Raw genomic sequence first — 17,558 nt, forward strand, 5'->3', positions numbered from 1 at the left:
CTTCAATGATATGCATTAAATGACCTGAGACCTTGTTTTTATTTACAATGATGAGTCTTTTTTGTTGAGATACCCAACCCTTAAATCCCTTATATTCTGTTGTCCTTAGAGAATAAATCAGTGTGTTCATGATTTATTCCCTTTGATGACTATTGAATGTTTCTGGAAGTTGAGTTGGTTTGTCAATGATGCTTGGGGACAATCTGAGTTAATTTAAAAAAGACTGCAATGACAGTTTTGGAGCACTAAATTTAGCAACAAAAAATTGCATGTTTCATTTCATAACAAAGGGTGTGATTACATATTTTAAATGAACTAATGTCATATTTCTAAACACTTAGGGCCCCATACATTAGTTTGCATTGACATTTGAGGTAGATGCTTCATGATCATTGGGCATAACAGGCCTATAAGGCTTGTGCAGTTGCTTGTGTGTTATGTTCTTCATGAGCTTGTGTGTTGTCATTGTGGTGCTCCATAGTGTCTTCTTCATCATCTGCATCTGGCTTGTCCATGTAAACTCTCTCCCATTGTAGGCGTCGCTCGAAGTGCGCCTACGTTAAAGCATGTTGTGAATATGCTTGACACTCATAGGTAGTGGGAATTGACATTACGATTAGGGACAAATAAAGTAGGGAGCCGCCAACAAGTTTTGAAGGAACTTGTAAACCGTTCACGGATCATAAAAGACAACCACGATTAAGGGACAACGATAGGCAACAACGATTGACCCGTGAAGGTTACACCCCATTCATAATCCATGAGATTACTAACTCCATATGGTTCGGAACCACGAAAGAAGGTGAAGTGAACAAAGCGTGAAAGCTTTTCAAGAGTTGATGCATTCAAGAGTTTGAGAATTCTAATGGAGTTTCTCGAACTCTGTCACCCTTGACATGATTTTGATAAGGGATGAAGATTGCCCTGTTGATTCGGAGTTTAGTTTGTAATAGTATGAGAGATTAGTTGATTTTTTTAATATATCTTAGTGTTCGTCTAAAATATATAAAATGCTACCTTTTATGTACTCTTTTAAAATTTAACACATTTTCAATGATAATCATAATGAGTTATTGTGTACATTAATCTAGCATTTATAACCATTACTTATTGTTGGTGCCACTTCTTTACACTATGTTTGTATAACAATAATGAGAGGAAGGGAGGGGAAGGAAAAAAAAAGGGAAGGGAAGGGAAGGGAAGGGAAGGGGGGGGGGTTTGAGGGTGGGGTGAAGGTGGAATTCCATTTTCCTTCCAAATCTCTCCAACAACGGAGGGATTTGGTTTATTAAAAGGGGAAGGAAAATGGATCTTTCCAATTCCTTCCCCTTCCCTCGTATTAGATGTTAAAAGTTCTAAACAAAGGATGGTGCATCCCTCCTTTTCACTTCTCTTCTTTTCTCTCCATTTCTCCCTATCCAAACATAGTGCAAGGCTTTTGTAGTTTGTAGAAAGAAATACTCAATGTTAAAGGCTTCATTATTGTATTTACAAGTTTACATGTCATTGGAGTAAAGTTGGTAAAGTTATGTTGATTGTCTAGAATGAGAAGTCTGGGAATAGTGACTTGGATCAAACTCCTTGTTAAAGGATTATGCATTACTTTTCTTTTCCATTTAGGCTCATCATCTGTCATGGATTCTTTGAGCTCATCTAAAAGTCAAATATGTGTAAATATAGTGTCTAGAATGTTTTAGACTTGTGAGCTTGAAGTTTTGAACATATCTTGAAAAGCTATTGTCTCCTTTCCATTTATTTTCACAACATCCTTAATATTGTATCATGCACAATCTGTTAATAACCCCCTCCCCCCTAAAAAAAGTAACCTATATTTATAGGCTGAACTGTGAAAAGTAATTTTAAAGCCACTATAATTATAAGTTTCTTATTTACTAATTACATGTTGGATTTATAATTTATGGTCAAAGAGCAGAGTTACTTATTTCAATTATTTATGAAGGATGTGAAGTTTCTCCTGTTGGCCAAATAAGATTTTGATTTGAAGCTGCTCCCTTTGTCTGGAATTTGGTGTCATTTTGACCTTTTGTGATCTTTGAGGACAAATATAGTCATTTTTAACTTTTGCTATATAATTATTTAAGTTGTAAAATTGATGTCTTTTGAATCTGGTTTTCAACGGGAATCCAGGAAGTACATCTGCATGTTTAGCGTCAATGTAGAACTTGATGTTGAAAAAGTTTAACCTTCTAATTTCTCAAATAGTACATTTAATCTTGACGGAGTGAATGTAAATGAAATAATACCAAGGTATCAACTTAACATTGAGGGTTGTAGACTTAGGGGTCGGTTGGGGGTAATCAGGAAAGGAAAGGGAATGGGAATCAACTACCTCGATTCCTTTTGTTGATGTTTGTTTTACACTTTTAATCATTCCCTTTACCCTCCTCATTACCCCTAATCCTTCCAACTCCATTCCCCACCCCCCTAGACTTTCCCATTCCCTTTCCCTACCCACCTTTACACCACCACCTTCACACCTACCAACACCATCGGAAAACCAGACCACCGCCGCCCCTCCCCCGAGCCTCGCCGCCCTCCCCTCCCCCGAAAAGATTTGAAGAACACGATGATGGAGACCACCAATTCCAATCTCCTTAGAAGATCCATCAACAATTACTCTTCGACGGAGAAAGAGAAATCGATGTGGGTATTGTCCCAATCACCCCATCTCTCACCTTCAAATCCTTTCAATCTATCTTAAGTTCGAAACTCCAGATTTCACCCCATCAAATCACAATCTATTTTCAACGCCCTAATTACAACGATTTTCACCATCATCGTCGTCGTCACGCTGTAACGAACAAATTCAATTTTAAGAGCGCCATGAATGAATCCGATTCCTCTTTCGGGGTCGAGGGAGATCGGTGCTAGGGGAGGTTTTTTCGGGGGAGGGGAGGGCGGCGAGGCTCGGGGGAGGGGCGGCGGTGGTCGGGGCTGGTTTTCCGGTGGTGTTGGTAGGTGTGAAGGTGGTGATCTGGTGGTGTAAAGGTGGTTGGACCGGTGACCTTTCATTCATTCCATTCCTTTGTTATTCAAACAAACAACACCCCAAAATTGTGGGATATTCATTCCATTCCTTGTCTTTCCCTTTGTTCATTCCATTCTGATTCCCCCGTGCGAACCAAACGGCCCCTTATTGTGGTAATCTAGTGTGTAATCAATTGAGATTCTTTTGTTAAGTTTAATTTAATCTTTAAAACATGTAAATGGATTTCCCTTTCTCTCATTCTTTTTCACTCTTAATGAATTGTGATCTTAGTTTTAAAAAGCACGCCTAGGCTCAAGGCACAGTGAGGCTTGGCACCTTAGCTCTGAGAGGCTTTACAAAGGCACGTGCCTTTGCGCTTTTTCTAGGTTGTTTCTATATATATCCCTGAAGCTCTTGTGTGCAATTATAAGGTTGTTCAATTCAATTCTAGAGGAGAGAGAAATCCCATATCTGCCAATTTGATTTGAAGAACCCTAGCTATTGATTACATGTCCCTTTCACCTTTTCTCATAATTCCAATTCTGCACTAATTTGATAGAAATTATTAATTCTTTTCTATATAAATAAAGTGCGCCTCACTTACAAAAGGCTCGCGCGAAGCTTGCACCTAGGCTCCAAGGACTTTTGTGCTGGTGCGCCTCTTGCACCCTTTAATTAAAGCTAAGCTTCTGATTTTTTCAAAGTTCATCTTTACAATTCAATTAGAATCGCATCTATTTTAAAAATGGAGCAAATTTTAACTTGTTTCCCCTTAACCTCTCTTGATCTATGAATTGCGTTTAGACTACTCAATTCACATTTTTGGCAACTGGCAAACCCTGAAGCTCTTGTGTGCAATTATAGTTTTGACTATAGATACATGATATGCATTTGTAATAGCTTTATTGCTAGATTATGCTTTATTTGACAGTGCTTGATGGTTTCTTTTTGCACAAGTTTCATAGACTTTGTTTTTGCAAACTTATTATGTTAAGTCTTAGGTGCTTTTATCTATGCTCATAATTTCTAATTTGTCTGTACCAGGCTGGAAAGATTGTTAAACAAGTATATTCTGTAGTTCCTGTGTACGACAAAATAATCCCTGCCCTTCTCAGTGATGGTGTATGGCTTCTGCCAAAGACCTATAACCTTACACCAGGTGTTCCTATAGAACTTATGTCAGCAAAACCAACAACCGGAGTTTAAGAAATTATGGATAAGTTTCAAGATACGACATTTACTTGCGAGTACAAGTATGATGGAGAACGTGCTCAAGTAATTTTCGTACATCTTTTTTTTTTCATTTCTCTGATTATTTTATGTATAGTATGTTGTTGTCCTTTAATCGGTGAGAATGGTTGAAAAAAATGAGTCCGCTGCAGTAATTATTTGTACTTAATTTCTGTTGAATGCAGATTCATTACATGGAAGATGGTTCTGTTGAGATATACAGCCGAGCTGCTTTATGTAATACGGGGAAATTCCCTGATATTGTTGCTGCAGTGCATAGGTACTCTTTGGCAAAGTATCTTTTTTGTTTGACACTGGTGTATGTAATAGTTTCAAGGTTATTCAATGTGCTATTTTCTATAATGCTATATATATATTTTTTTGAAAGCTTCTATGGTGAAACAATGGATTTGGTTTTCTTATTTGAACACTCAGGAGGTTGGAACTTGGAAGGGGAGGGAGAACAGAAGAAAGTAAGGAAATAGATAAATTTAAATGTGGGAACTGGGAACTGTAATGAGCATTGTTGTACTCTTTTGTCAACTTAGCTGAAGAAGTTCAGGCTGTAAGGATTGTTACCTTATCATATTGCTGCAATCTTTAGCTTGTGTTAATAGTGTTTTTACATTTTGTTTTTGGTAAGTATATTTGTACTAATTTATAGTCTTATTGCCTCTATCAGCTAAAATTGCATATTGCTGATTCTTTTAGTCTCATTTTTTCTTTTTTGTAATTCTTATGATTGCAACTATGTGGTTTTAGTAACATTTTGTGCTCAAAATCTTCTTGTGTTTTCTTTATTTCCTTGATATGTTAGGACGTGGGAACCTTGTGTAGCTTCTTAGGCTTAGTCTTCTATACTGTCTTTACTAAATGCTTTCTAATTTTACTAAGCCTTATTCTGATAACATGTAGTTCTTGTAATGTCTTGCAGACATGTCATGTATACTTTCTCCAATATAATTTCTGTATAGATGTATCAGTCTCTTTTTAAGTGTATACAAATTTGGTTATCATTTTATTGATCCTATAATTTGCCCTTTATCACTCTAACCTTACTTCAATTACTATACTGTGCTTTACTGTCCTGTTTCAGGTTCAAGAAGCCATCTGTAAATTCTTTCATTCTGGATTGTGAAATTGTTGGTTATGATCGTGAGAAGCAGATGATTAGTCCTTTTCAGGTAGTTGATTTTTTGGATGACTTTTATGCATTTGTTCTAGTCCCTCTTTCTCTTTATTTTTGCCCCAATTTCTATTTTAGGGTGTCCCTTTATTTTTGCACCATTTCTATTTTGGGGTCTTGATTTCCACCATTTAAGTAAGATATAAACATGTTTAATTATTAAAGATCACCTACTTAATTTTAATTCATCATTAATTAAACCCTAACCCTTATTCTCTCTCCTCCCTGACTAGTACAACCACAACTATCTTCCTCTCTCCTCCTTCACAACAGCCACCACCACTTTTCTTTCTCCTCTCTCCTCTCTCACAACTGCCACCACCACCACCATCATCACACCGATCTCTCTCTCCTCCCTCATCATCACTTCCCTCTCTATCTTAGTTTTAAAAAGCGCGCCTAAGGCGCTGTTGAGGCACAAGGCGAAGCGAGGTGCAGGCCAAAACCCCTCGGTCTTCCTAGGCGTAGCGCACTCCAAAAAGCGCGCCTCAGACCGCCTCCACCAAGGCGTAAGACGCAGTGCCTGAGCCGCCTTATGTTTAAAAGCATGAAAAGATGATTCAGATTAATTTTTGTTAAAAAAACACATTTTTTTACAAATTGATGCTTACGCAGTCTTAAGAGTGATATTTCAAGCAAAAGCCCCTTATTTATTGAAAATCGCTTCAATTTGTTCCAATTTTAAAACCCTAATTTTTTGAAAACCCTAATTTATGGGTTGCTTTGCAACTGAAGAATTGGTGGGTTATTCTTTGTACCAAAAAAAAATAGTTTTAATTATTTTACACTTAAATTTGAGTATTTTTAGAAAAATAAATTTTAAAAAGCAGTAAAATTTATCAAAAAAGCACCAAATAAAACAAAATAATTATCATAATTTGATTTTTTTTTTAATGAATTTTTAATGCCAAAAAAGAAGTAAAATAAAAATACTACCTCCGGTCCAAGTTAGTTGCAACTTTGGAATATTTTATATCTCACAAATAATACCCCAAAGTTGCAACTAACTTGGACCGGAGGTAGTAGATTAAAAATTAAAAAGTTTGCGCCTCATATCCAAAAGGCTTTGCGTCGAGGCTCCAGGGACCCTTTGTTGTGTGCCTCGCGCTTTTTAAAACTAAGCTCTCTACTACCAAATATCTCTCTTCCCCGGTATCCACCGCCTTGTACCACCACCAAATTATCTCTCTCCTCTATCACAATTCACAACCACCCTACTCCTAGAAGCACCGCCCAAACCTTGTTTGTATATCCTTCCCACATATCCAAGATCTACCACCCACCACCACAATTTCTCATATCCTCCCTTCATATTTCTCTCTCCTCCCAATGAAACCCGGCCCACTTACCATCCGCCGCCCTTGCTGTCTCCTCTCAACAAAACCCAGCTGAGTAACACCATCCACCTTTACCGATCAATTTTCTCTCTCCTCTTCTCTTTCATAATGGTTAGTTAGTGTATCCTTACTGTTCTCTCTGCGGGCCCCCCTCCAAGAAGAGAAAAGTTGTGTTGGATGGGTGGCTAAAAGTAAAACAAGGGTCGTTGATTTTTTGGTGGTTGGCTGACTACCATGTTAAGTGGTGGAGTAAAACACAGAGGGAGTAATTGGCTGCCATGGTAAGCGGAGGAATTGAGGAAAGGTGGAATAAGAAAGTGGTTTTAGATTATATAGGACAACTCTCTTTTTTCTTTAGTTATTTAAAGTAACTAGTTCTCAACCCCTCCTTTGTTTTGCCTTACCCTTAAAAAAGTAAAATTGGGGGCATTGGGCAAAAATAAAGGGGTAGAGGGAGTAGTATGGAAACCTTCTTTATCAGAAAATACATTAATTATATGGACTTAAAATAGCTTATGTATTGCGGGTGTCTTCAACCGTTGCTTGTCATTCATTATTTACCGCTTGGGTCCTCTTAACCTTAAAGCGTTCGGATGGAACTCATCACTTTGAATTGAGTTATGCCCTAGTATTATTCAACAACTGTTTATTTTATTACTTGATTTCCTATTGCTAAAATCTGTGCAGTAGGTTGAATAATAACCCACAAATGAATTCTTGCTCATTTAGAATTCATATCATCATTGCCATCATCATATTAAGTCCAAAGTTAACCTTATCTTGCCATTCCATGATTCCATTTGTTTAGAATCTTTATTGCAAATGGAATTTTTATACCCTTATTAAATATATAAGGAAAAAAAACACTCGTGGAGATCTTGTTTGATTCTTTTTAATGTGTATTTCATTGATATTAAATTTTAATTTTTTTTAAATAATATGTTATCAAAGCTATACTTCCTCCGTTCAGCTAATATTACGACATAGGAGTGAGACACGAATTTTAAGAAAGGGGAGGGATAGAAAGAAATAAATATTGGGACCCATGTGATGAGTAGAGGGATAAAGAGAAAACATGTGCAAATAGGGAAATATTGTAATATATGTGAAACTTCTAAAATTGGTAATTGTTGCAATAGTAGGGGACCATAAGATGTATTTGATTAAATGTATGCATTGGAAAATGTGCAAAATTGAAACCAAATTAACTTTTTGAAACAGAGTGAGTTGGTGATGCTTGTGATTTTTATAATCAATCTTCTTGTCATTTGTTTTTATTTTTATACTAAATTTGTGATGTTGTTAGGTGCTTGAAACCCAAGATCGCAAACATGATAAATTGAGTGAGATTAAGGTTGATGTTTGTGTCTTTGCTTTTGACATATTGTATTTGAATGGAAAGGCACTTATCTCAGAGCAACGGAATGTTCGTAGAAAGGTAATATCATGGTATACGCTTCTTGTCTTCAGCACATCATTCCCTCTTTCTCTATACTATTGTGCTGATGCTTTGTTTACAAATTTTGATTACATTATGTTGTCATACTGCAAATTACCACCTTTATTTTCCTGAGTTGTACATTGTTATTGTAGCATAAACTTCTAGAGGGGGGACTTCTCATGTGAGTGCTTTTAGTTTAAGGAGGGAGAGATTGAGAATTTATAAATAATTGTGTCTCAGAGAGTGGGGTAGGAGATCATAAAATATGAATAAAAAGTTGTCTTAAATATGGAATTAAAGTAAAAATGAGCAGAACTTTTAAAATACAGATGCAACTGGAAAGTGAGCAAATCTTTTGACAACAAAAGGTAGTACTACCTCCGTTTCACGTTAGATGTAATGTTTTGACTTTGTGCACTTTCCATCTATAAACTTTGACTACACTTTTACATATGTATAAAAATTAAATATTTATGTGTAAAATATTATATTTCAAATTATTATTTTTTAAAATCATTTTATGAATTAATTTATACAAATATTAGTGGTCAAAGTAGTGTTAGTAAAACAAAAAGTCAAAATTAATGAAGTTAGCCAAACGGCACTTACAAACAATTCCGAGGAAATCTAAATTTCCAATACAAATACAATTCACCTTACAACTAGTTACACCGCAGATTCGATCAACGATCGCCTTTATCAAAATCTTCATCCGAAGCAGTACAAACTGTGAGTTAGCACTAATTCGGCTTGAGATCCACATATGAATAGTTGTTTGGGTGAAAAAACTCATATGACCTTCTAGACACTTTTGGAGATTGTGAAACCCTAAATCTTCAATCTTTGACGGATGAACAAACAAATTAATTAAACCTAATAGAATAAACTACATCATAAAGATGTGATTCTTTATTGAAAGCAATTAAAAGGTTTTTTGGGGCTTACCACCGGTAAAAACACTAATGGAAGCCCCTACAAAAATTTACAATTGAGACCAGAAGAAAAGAGATGGAAGAGAAATAGAGAGAAGGAGAAGATTGAAAACCTTCAAAAAAGTAGAGAAAATCTAGCAATGGAGCCTAGAAAAACCCTCCCAAGGGAAAAACCCTAGAGGGAACCAAAAAACCTTCCCAAGGAGAAAACCTAGAGGGAACGTTTTTAACGTTGCATCTATTTTGAAAAGAGGTAGTATTAAGTATTTATATGGTCATCAAATTATGAAATGGTCTCTATATAAACTCTACAAACTTCCAAAAGAATTAAAGTTATCTCCAATTTCGCTGGGGGAAAAAAAAGCAAAATTTGACTTTTACTACCTTTAAAAAGCATCACTTAGATTTTAACTACCTTTATAAAAATTTGTTTTATTTTACTACTAGCAAAAACCCAAAGAAAATAGATTTTGCTACCACCTAATAGCTTCTGTTGCTATTTTTGTTTATGGGACCCACTTAATTAATTTCTTTCTATTTTCTTCTTCTTCACTCTCCACGGACCTCAGTCACAAGTCATAGCAGCCCCATCCGAAACCCCCACCTCTTCCCGGTAGCCCACACATTCTCCGGCAACCCCCACCCCTTCACAGCAGCTCCAACAGTCCCCCTCCATTTTCTTCTTCATGCTAGTCTCTCAGTCTCTCTCCCTCCCTTTTTGCCTTTTTTCACAACAATTGTTTCATTGCTTGAATGATGCTCTCACGCGCCTGATTTAGTGGCCTTTCTTCTCTCTATCTTTCTAGTTTTCTGGGGAGTTGCAGTTTTTCGTATCTTTTTCAGCTATTTCTATTTTTATTTTCTTATTTTTATTTTTATGGGATTTGAAAAAGGCATTGATGTTTGTGATGCTTCATTTTCAAGCAAAGCTGATTATTTTTTATTTCTGAATACCCAAAAAAATTGAAATGCACCACCATAGCTTCTTATAAGTTAAACCTCCAAAACCCAGTTTTTTTAAAAAAAAATACAAAAAGCTTCAAATTCAAGCTTACATTGAATCATCAAATTTCATAAGCTTATAATTTTAAATATTCATCAAAAAGTTTACACACCTTTGATTATAGGAAAATTTAACAAGAATAATCCAACCTTTGCCCCGTCTCCCAAAATAATCTAACCTTTTGATACTCCAACCTTTGCTACCCTTTTTCTCCTAGCAACCCTAGCAGGTCACCATATCCATTACAGCAAGTTGAAATACAAGAGTTACAAATTTTTATAAAGTTAGTAAAAATCAAAGTGGTGTTTTATAAATAAAGGTAATAAAAGTCAAATTTACGCCTTTTGAAATGTTTTTGAGATTATTTGTTTCTATTTTCAGTTGAAGAGTAACAATTTAATAACAATAATGTGTTACTTTGTTATGGTATCTTCGTGTTTAGATTCTTTTCTGACATCTTTCGCATGCTGCAGCATCTTTATGATTCATTTGAGGAAGTTTCTGGGTATTTTCAATTTTCTACAACACTCACATCTAATGATCTTGAGGAAATAAATAAGTTTCTTGAAGCAGCTCTTAATGCGAGGTAATCTCTTCTGCTACTTTGTAAAGATATTCTGTAGACAAGAAAGATGAATTTCGGGTTGTATATGCGAAAGGATTTAAAAGAGATCTCTCTTTCCCTTTAGCAGAAGTGATTTATATACAGATGGATGCTGATTTAGAGCTTTCCTTTGACCTTGGCTATGGCTTATTTTCATAGTGGGATATTTTATTTATTTATTTATGTTGCAGTCTGTTCACAGTTGATATTTCGGTATTAGAGTATTGTTTTTATAGCTGTTTTTGTCTCTAAGCCTATTGTGTGTTGGTCCATGGTATGATTTTATTGTTGCTAATGTGCCTTTCAATTAACAAATGTAAGCCAATAGTAGTCATCAGTGCTGGGTGACTCCTAATTCAGAATTACTTTTAATGTTGCTTTTTGGGCCTTGAGCTGTGTTTCATACGCTTAGAACTTTGGCCATAGAAGTTAGATGCAGTTCTGGATTCTATTCATATGTTGGGCCTACTGCAGTACATCTGCGTCTAGCTCTTCTTTTTAGTCTAATTTCTTTTGTTCTCTTTTGCAGTTGTGAGGGGTTGATGGTCAAATCTTTGGAAAAAGAGGCTACCTATGAACCAGCAAAGCGATCTAATAATTGGCTTAAATTGAAAAAGGATTATATGGACAGGTAAGAACATAATTTTTCTTTATTTAGTATCCATCCATTCTACATTCTCATTGTCCTTTCTACAAGTTTTGCAGATGATAGTTGTTGATGGTTTGCAGCCTTAATATTTTTCATTTAATAAAACTTTGGGAAATTTTTCATGGTGGCCCTCAAGTTCCACGTTTTCTATTTGGTGGATAAAAAAAATGTCATAATTTCTAGTGGCCCTAAAGATTGGTATAATTCTAATTAGTGACCCTTTTCCATTAAATGGTTAGCCATACGTGGTTTTAACCATAATTCAATAAATTACTTACCCCTAAAAAATTTAACCCAAACCCTTGACTCACCACCACCAGTCCACCACCCAGCTTCCACCGCCGCCACACCATTCTCTCTCCTCCATCCCTAGCCATCAATCCCCTTCTCTTCCCACTACCCCTCCATTCCTCTGCCACCAAGCACGCGCCTCCCCTTCCCCTGCCACTCCCCAAAATCAATGCAAACCTAACCCATAATCCCAACTCCAGCGTTAGTGAGGGTTTTGAGGGTATTGTGGTTTGCGTTGGGGTTGTCGGAGATCAAAACGGTCATTGGAAAGGAAGGGAAGGTTCGCAATCTGGTGGTTACACAATCTTAGCATTGCATGATGCGGTGGTTCGGTTAAACGGTGGTGCGTGGCTCATGTGACATGATGTTCGTTAATGATGTTCCTATTTTTTTTTGCCACGTTGCCAGTGTAGATTTTAATTTATTAATATATCTAATTTCATGTCTGAAAAAAATATAAAAGTTTGATATTCGTAAACTACTCATTGAGATGATCAAAATAAGACCTCACATGATTATTTTTTTTTCTTATATATTAGAAAATAATTTAGAAGATTCTCTTTAATTGTGAGTGGTGACCTAATTTCATGAGAACATTTTTAAGGAATGGAGGTATAATAAAGTTGATAATAGGTGGTTATTTGTCAACACCAACAACCAAAAAAAAAACCTTATAATAATCATCAAATAGTTGTGAAAAATAGGTAGTTCTGCACAAAATTCACTTTTAGTATATTCTGTCTAATTTTTATTTATTTTTTAATAATAATATGTTTATTAAAATGAAACTTGTCTTTTTTGTAATTTGTAATAGACCAACATTAGGAAGGGTATTTTGGGAAGTCTAATGCTTTTAGGGTAGTAGTCACTTGACCTTAGTATAAATAGGGATACTATATGCAGTAGGATGTCATGTGAATTGTGAGGAAAAATGTTGAGAGTAGTAACCTCAAGTTACTAGGAGAGTGATAACCTAAAGTTATCAAGAGAGTGATAGCCTTAAGCTATTAATCTATCCTTTTGTACCCAAATTCTGCCATTATTAATCTAAATTATTTAGCGTTCATCTCTTAATTAGTCGTTAAATCAGAAAAACTAAGTCAGTCCATAACATAATTTAGTAGTCTGTGTTCAGTCAAAAACACTTTAATGACTACTACAGAATTATGCGTTTTGCATAATAATAATTTAGCAAATCTATTCTCTTTTCTGCTAAGACCTACTGACCTGGTCCATCTTATATAACTTAAATTTACAGGTGTTTATGGTTCGTTTCTCCTTGCTTGTTATGATCGTCAAAATGATGAGTTCCAGAGCACATGCAAAATCGGTAATGTGTTGCTGTTCCTTGGTTGCTACTCTGGTGTATTTGTGTATTACATTTGTATTGTCTTCATTCTTCATGTTTGTGCTGGGGGCATTCAACTGTTACAGGTTCTGGATTTTCTGAGGAAGTGCTTAAAAAATGTTGTTCCAGTCTTCAATCTAAAGTGATTTCTGTTCCAAAGGTTCTAATTTCTTCCTTTTTGTTTTTGTTTCTAAACTCTCTTTGTCTTTAGGAATTTAATAGTTGGAACCTCACGTGTTAATTTTTTGACTGTTGTCCAGCCATACTTTCGATATGGAAATACCCTAAAACCAGATGCCTGGTTTGAGCCCTCTGAGGTAAATTTCTGAAAATTCTGCAGTACCCATTATTGATTGAGCCCCCTATATAATAGTAGGATTTGCTAAGTACATATGCACTCTCAAAAACTTTAAATGTTTCTTTGAACATGTGATTATGTACTACTATTTCCTCATTTATTAAAAGATCGGTGCAGTAAGAGACTGAAGTTTTAGAGGCCAATAAAGGAAAATTTATCCTACATAAGAGGCTTATTATCAGCTAGTACGGTGATTACTAATAGAATACCAAGTGTCTGTTTTTTTTCTATTTTTCATGTGCCATTTAACCAAATTTTGTATATCCAATTTTTCTTAGGTTTAAGGATGTGCATTATTTGAGGTTAACTAGTAACACTAATTTACAAATCACAATCATTGAAATTTGTACTTGTCGGAGATTTAAGTATTACAAGATGATATAATATACGAAGTACATATTTCATTTATGCATACAAGTGATTTGCTTGTTACTACTTTCTCCATTTTACTTGCAACACACTTTTTCACCATATTTAAGAAAAGTGGGGTTCACATGATTTAATATACTCTAAAATGAGGTGAGAGGTTAGGAATAATTTAGTAGGTCACGAGATTTAAATAAGGGAAATAGTACAATTTTTCTCCAAAATAACTTTTCAATTATAGTGTGTTGCAAATATTGACATTTCCATTTTAGGGAAGTGTTGCAAGTATTGAAAAACGGAGAAAATATATTCCAATATTGTATTTAATTTTAATTATTGATTGCATCTCTTTGTCTCCCTATAAAATGAGAAATTATAGTAATAGATTTCAATAAGAAACTTTTCCTAAAATATTATTACAATTGTTCAATTCACATAAATTAAATTGGCTTAAATTAAATTGTCTTTTACATTGCTCAATTAGTTTGCTCTTTGCAGGTTTGGGAGGTCAGAGCAGCTGATTTAACTATTAGTCCTGCTCATCGTGCTGCAGTTGGTGAAGTACATCCTACTAGGGTACGCAGTGTATTTGTTTTCCATCTTTTTGTTCAAGAAAGATGTCTAGGGTGCATTCGATTAACCACTATGAAAGCAGTAGTACAATGTAAAGTCAAACTAATACAATAAAACATGAATCTGAACTATCTTGAACTTAAGTGAATATATTACAACTTATTTTGGTTGTTACATTACTTATGTAGCCCTTGTTAACCCTTTAACTGAACTTTTTTTCTTAAACTTTCAATCGGGCCTTAGTATCTCACCCTCCACTATCTTATTTGGCCAATTTGAGTTGGTCGGTCATAAACTCTAGTTTGAGTACATGCTCTTATAGTAATTCTACCTCTTGTGTGGTTTCTCATACTTTATGTTTGTTATTAGGGAATTTCACTGCGATTTCCTCGTTTTGTTCGTCTTAGAGTAGATAAAGCTCCAGAAGACGCAACATCATCTGTTCAGGTGAATTAGCTAAACTAAGTTATTCTAGTTCAGTTTTTTGTTCCTAGGATGTACATGCATGAGTTTGACATTATGAGCAGGTCCAAGTGTTTGCGCTGAGTAATTTCTCTCTTTTTGTTTCTGTCTGATCCCAACTCCTCCAGGAACTCGGAAATTGTTTCTGTCTGATCCCAACTCCTCCAGGAACTCGGACCTGAGATTCTGATACTCCTATCGGCAAGCTGAGAACCTACACAATGAGAAGAAGTTAGCTAACCCCGGGGTGTTCCGGGGATAACCACTCCGATGATAAAGTCAGAAAGTGTTTGAGAAGAGAAGATAAGTAAGAGAGAGAAAGTAGAGAGAGATTAGAGAGAGAGAGTAATTCCTGTCCTCATTAATGAGGTCTTACCTACTTATTTATAGTAATCTACCTTGACGGGTGGCTTTCACCCATGCACAACCTTTTGTGCCAAGTGTCGAGTTTCTGTTGCCACGTGTTAAATTGCGGCAGGCCGACATGTCCTCTTTCTGTAACATATCAGCATCTTCTTGTGATCTAGTCATGCCCAGATACCATCCCATACAATTAGCCCCCCAAGTGAGGACGTATGATCATTCATCATCATGCTCAGTTAATCATGGGAGACAAGCTGAACCTAACAAAACAAACTTTGGGTTCCACATCCCATTCTTCGGACTCTTCTTTAAAGTGGAAATTTTATTGTAACAACGTTTCTTGTACTTTGTCAAGTACTGCTTACTAACAAAGTTTCATTACTAGTCTTGCCGTTTTCATAGTTCATTTTAATCGCTTGGCCTGCATCCAGGCAGATTAACTTGTACATATTCATATATTTTTAAGCTCTATGTTCTTTTGCTGAGAAGTGTTATGTTAATTTGCTACTTGTAGTACTTTTATTATTTCTATTTATGTAATAGGATAATTGTTGTGCCGTAACGCCGTGTTCTTCATCAATTTCATTAACTCATTAGTTTCATTAACTTCGTTTTCCTCCCCAAGTGACCTTGTATGCCGATAGGTTACAAGGTCAATTCTGTATAAAAAGCCTGGGAGCGAAAAACTCCGTTTTCCTCCCCAAGTGACCTTGTATGCCGATAGGTTACAAGGTCAATTCATTATAAAAAACCTGGGAGCGAAAAACTCCGTTTTCCTCCCCAAGTGACCTTGTATGCCGATAGGTTACAAGGTCAATTCATTATATAAAAAACCCTGGGAGCGAAAAACTCCGTTTTCCTCCCCAAGTGACCTTGTATGCCGATAGGTTACAAGGTCAATTCAGTATAAAAACCCTGGGAGCGAAAAACTCCGTTTTCCTCCCCAAGTGACCTTGTATGCCGATAGGTTACAAGGTCAATTCAGTATAAAAACCCTGGGAGCGAAAAACTCCGTTTTCCTCCCCAAGTGACCTTGTATGCCGATAGGTTACAAGGTCAATTCAGTATAAAAACCCTGGGAGCGAAAAACTCCGTTTTCCTCCCCAAGTGACCTTGTATGCCGATAGGTTACAAGGTCAATTCAGTGCAGAGTGGTCGTTATGGTAGTGTAACCGTTTTTCTTCTCCTCTCTTTTTTTTTTTTCTTTTTTTTTTGTTTGGGCGGGAAAATTTTTACACGTGTCACAAATCCTGCCGCTGCTTTTTGAAAAAGTTTGTCAATTAGCAGCCGTCGGATCTCTGAACCGCCTTCCACTTCAATTGGCTACTCAGTTTCTCCTCTTTAGATCAGAATTTCGCCATTTTCTTCTTCGCATTCCTTCTTAGTTTTCTCTCGAAAAAGTTTAAGTTGCCGACCAAAGTTCTTTCCTTTCTTATCTTCCTTGCGTTCGGTTTGTGAATTCCGTCTCCTCGGGCATACCTTCTTTTTCTTCGTCGTTTCTTTACCAGTTAGAGGCATTAAATCAGCGATTTTCATCGAAGGTATTTTCGTACCCTAACCCCTGATTTTTCATGCTATTTTATTTTCGTATATTCAATTAAATGTCTGAAGATAGTGTTGAAGAAAATTTTCCTAACCTTAGTACTGCTAGGCGTCGTTTAATTAGACAATCTTTAGGCAAAGAAACCGGTAGTAATCAAGGTAATTCGTCCTCCCTTTCTGATAATATTGACTACCCTTTTGAGACGTTAACTTCTGAAGAAGAAAAACGCGCTTTTATGATACATAGGACCATTGCCCACCGTGAAAGTGCCCTTCACCCTACTAACCCTGATATCTCTGCCGATACTGAATTTCTTGACGTTGAACCTGTTAGTGTCCGTTATCACTTACGCAGCTTTACTGGGAGACGATATTTTAATCAATACGGCACTAACGTTGGCAATATAGGTATAAACACTATGCCAAGGGTAAAGAGTACAAGTTATCAACCCCGAGCTGCCGCCCGTGAAGCCGCTGAGGCCGCCAAAGCAGCTAAAGCAGCTGAGGCCGCCAAGGCAGCGGAATCTAGTAAAAGACCTGGACAAGGTCAGGTTGTAAGTTCTTCTGAAGAAGAACTTGAGGATGACATCCCTTTGACCCCTGAAGAAGGTCCGTCATCTCCTGTTCATGATTCTGCCGTCAACTCAGTTTTAAGAGATGACGACGCTCAGGAAGACAGTGTAAATAATGAGAGTAGGGATGATATCGTTGACTTAACGGCCGAGGTTATCCAGGAAGAGAATTTGGACGAGGGGTATAGTTCTGAGACTGATAGGGCTGAGTTCCGACAACCTATAGTTCTTGCCAACAACGGAAAAGTTGCAAAGGAAAAGATAAGTGAAGCTTTTAGGAAAACTGCAATTACAAAGGACTATTGCCGTCGT

The 17,558-nt window shown here is 36.3% G+C and overlaps 1 pseudogene; it reads left to right on the top strand.

Annotated features, from left to right (window-relative positions):
- The first annotated feature begins 4,018 nt into the window (after positions 1 to 4,018).
- LOC145619880 (DNA ligase 1-like) lies at positions 4,019 to 14,763 on the top strand (annotated as a pseudogene).
- Positions 14,764 to 17,558: the final 2,795 nt, after the last annotated feature.

Source organism: Chenopodium album, chromosome 27 (genome assembly GCF_948465745.1).
Source record: "Chenopodium album chromosome 27, dcCheAlbu1.1, whole genome shotgun sequence".
Classification (NCBI taxonomy): domain Eukaryota; kingdom Viridiplantae; phylum Streptophyta; class Magnoliopsida; order Caryophyllales; family Amaranthaceae; genus Chenopodium; species Chenopodium album.